Here is a 3,307-nt window from a genome sequence, read left to right as displayed (position 1 = left end):
GGTTTATAAAAATTTAAAAAAAAACAAATTTATGATAATTATTTTACATTTTTTATCACTTTTAACTTATATGTTTTATAAATTTATTAAAAAAAGACAAAATGATCAAGAAATAAATAATAAATAAAATAATTAACAAAAAGTGAATGTTTACAAGAACATGAATTCTTGTTCCGCACATGGGTTCTAAGAATCTGTGATTGAACAAGAACCTACGTCGCACAGTAGAAGTTTCTATAAAAATTTCAAGAATAATCTTAACAGGAACTTCCATTATGGATACTCTAATTAATATCTCCTTTAATTACCAAAGAAAATAAGATAAACACCATAAACAATATATTGAATTTGATATCAACTTATAGACACATCCATTCATACCAACAGAATAAGATATAATATTGCTTTACCATGAAAGGTTTTGTTAATCACCAATCATGTAATTTCTCTAAGGTTGGTGGTTGTACATCATAATTATGCATATAAAATCCATCCTTCAATACAACCCACTCACATATGTTATTAGTACATTTTGATTGCAATCTAGCATTAAACACATCAAAACTAAGATCCTTCACGTTCCAGTAAAAATGACAAAAAAATAATGTACTATCCCAGTAATTTACTGTAAAAGAAAATGAATATGTTTCCTGCATTTTCAGTGTATGATATCCCAAATCATCGTCTGCTGACTGACAACGAAACTGAAGACTTGGAACTCCCATATTAGAGATAGAAACATTATAAGCATCAAACGAGTCCTTCACATCAGAGTAAGGTGGTTCTACACGAATGCTCGATAAACATGGGGTGATAACAACTATTGCACAGAGAAAAGCCAAGATCTTTGGCATGGTGAAATACAAGGGTTGAATGAAAGTGATATATTGTGCATAGCTGTAATATCTTCGATGGGTTATATAGAGAATTATATAAATTGGAAAATTTTATCAAGCACCATGTTTGGTAATTATCAACAAACTTAATTTTAGAACATATTGAGAGAAAATCACGTTTTTGGTAACTCATTAAGTAGTTTTAAGAAATCTAATACAAAATATTTTTTATGACTAAAATAAATTATTTTCGGAATTGTATTTCGGAATCAAACGATTGTTGACTAGCTTTTATGACGAAAATAAATTATTTTCTTGTTTTGTACATATTTTAATTGAAAAGAGATTTTATATATAGCATTTTAAGAGTATCTCCAACAAATTCTCTAAAATGGAAAATTAATAAATCAAAATCTTCAAACAAAAAATATCTCCATCTCCAACTGATTTTTTATTTTGTAGCTTGCACACTTAGTTATATTATTAAAATATTTGACACAACTCATAAAATATTATCTTTCTCTTCTGAACATTAAACTTGAAGAAATCTCATTGGTTGAACGAATAAAAGATTATTTTCTCTCTTACGAATAATCATTTTTGGAGAAACCTCCATTTTGAAAGAGATTTTGGAGAATCTCTTGGAGCAAAAATCCCCAAAATGTCCATTTTAGAGAAGTTAGTGGAGAAGTAAAAAGTCAAAATCTTTAAAAAAGAATTATTTCCATCTTCAACAACTTCTCTATTTTGAAGATTACACAATTAATTATATTATTAAAATATTCAATTTTACTCATAAAATATTGTTTATCTCTTCTGAACATTTAATTTAAAACAGTCTCTCATTGATAGAATGAATAAAAAATCATTCTCTCACAAGTAATCATTTTTGGAGAAATCTCAAATTTTTGAGAATATTTTGTAGTAATTAATTAATTTATTTTTGTATCAATTTTAACTTATAGAATTTATAAATTTATCAAAAGAAAATAATACGATTAAGAAATAATAAATAAAATAATTACAAAAAAATGTTTACAAGAACCCGAGTTTTTGTTCAAACAACTGGATTCTAATAAAACATGTGACTGGATAAGAACCTTTGTCCAATAGTAGACGTTTTTGTAAAAATCCCAAGAGGAATCTCAACAAGAACCTCCATTCTAGGTTCTTTTAGAGCAAAAATGTTCTAAATCTCTATCTTGGAGAAACAGTTGGAGATGTTCTAATATATTCTTTTAAATTTTTTCTAAAATGAAACTTGTGATAAACAGGTTACGACAACAACATTTGAGGTAATTCTTATATGGTTGTTACTTGAATATGTGAAATATGGATATATGAATGCATAAAGTGTAGATAATATGCATATATGAATACATGGTGATGTATGCATGCATGTATGATATCATGTGTAAACTATGAATTATTAAAATAATTGGGAATGTGTGATTGGGAGAAGAGGAGGAGAGATTTTATAATATAAAAGCCTCCACCGCCTCATGTGAGTTTTAAATTATAAAACCTGCACTGCCCTAATAAATTATATATATAAGTGGGATAACATCAGCCTTGCGATGGTTCTAAGTCGACATTTCTTTGTGACTTGAAGACTTGGAAATATTGATGTTATTGAAATAATAGCAATGATGTTATTGAGAAGGTGAAAATGGTTTATGGCCAGACATTTTAATTAGTCATGCTTTTGTGAAATGTTTTGAAGAGTTATGAGGAACCAGGGGGCTCTGGTTGTTCCTTTTATGGAACCAGAGGGGCTTTGGTTGTTCTTAAACCTGGACCAAAGGAGTTTTGGGTTGATCTTCAGGATCAACCAAAAGACCTTTGGTTATGATAAAAGAACTCTTAGTTTTGTTTTCAAATTATTATTTAGAACCAGAGGCTCTGTATGTGCTATGCAGAAACTCTGTATTTGAAATTAGAAATTTATTAACTTATAAAACTATTTTTATACTTATTTCTCTCATTCAAACTTAGAAAAACTTTAATATGAAAATCCTTTGGTAAAGTAGGACAGAGGAGCTCTAGATAACACTTATGATTAACCAGAGGACCTCTGGTCGTATGAGGAATTTGAAAATGAATTAAGTTTGTTAAATTCTTCATCTCTGGATAGATGAACCAGAGAAGCTTTGGTTGGTAAGACCAGAAGATTTGGTAATTAGACCAGAGGGTCTTTATGTATCATGATTGTCTATGTGTAAACTTGATTATAAAAGAGGGGTTCTGGTTAGTAAGACCAGAAGCTCTGGTCATTGGGCCAGAAGGGCTTTGGCCCTTGTGATTAATAATAAAAAAAACTATCTTTAGGAAATTTTGGTATTTGGAACTAGAAGGGCGATGGGAGTTTGATCAATTAAACCAGAGAAGTTTACACTATATTTTATACACAATATAAATTTTTGAGATCATGATTCTAGTTATATGAAAAGTTGATTTTAAAATAAGATTTG

This window comes from Cynara cardunculus (genome assembly GCF_001531365.2).
Source record: "Cynara cardunculus var. scolymus isolate 2C chromosome LG 10, CcrdV1, whole genome shotgun sequence".
NCBI classification, from domain to species: Eukaryota; Viridiplantae; Streptophyta; class Magnoliopsida; order Asterales; family Asteraceae; genus Cynara; species Cynara cardunculus.
This window is presented reverse-complemented; position numbering follows the sequence as displayed.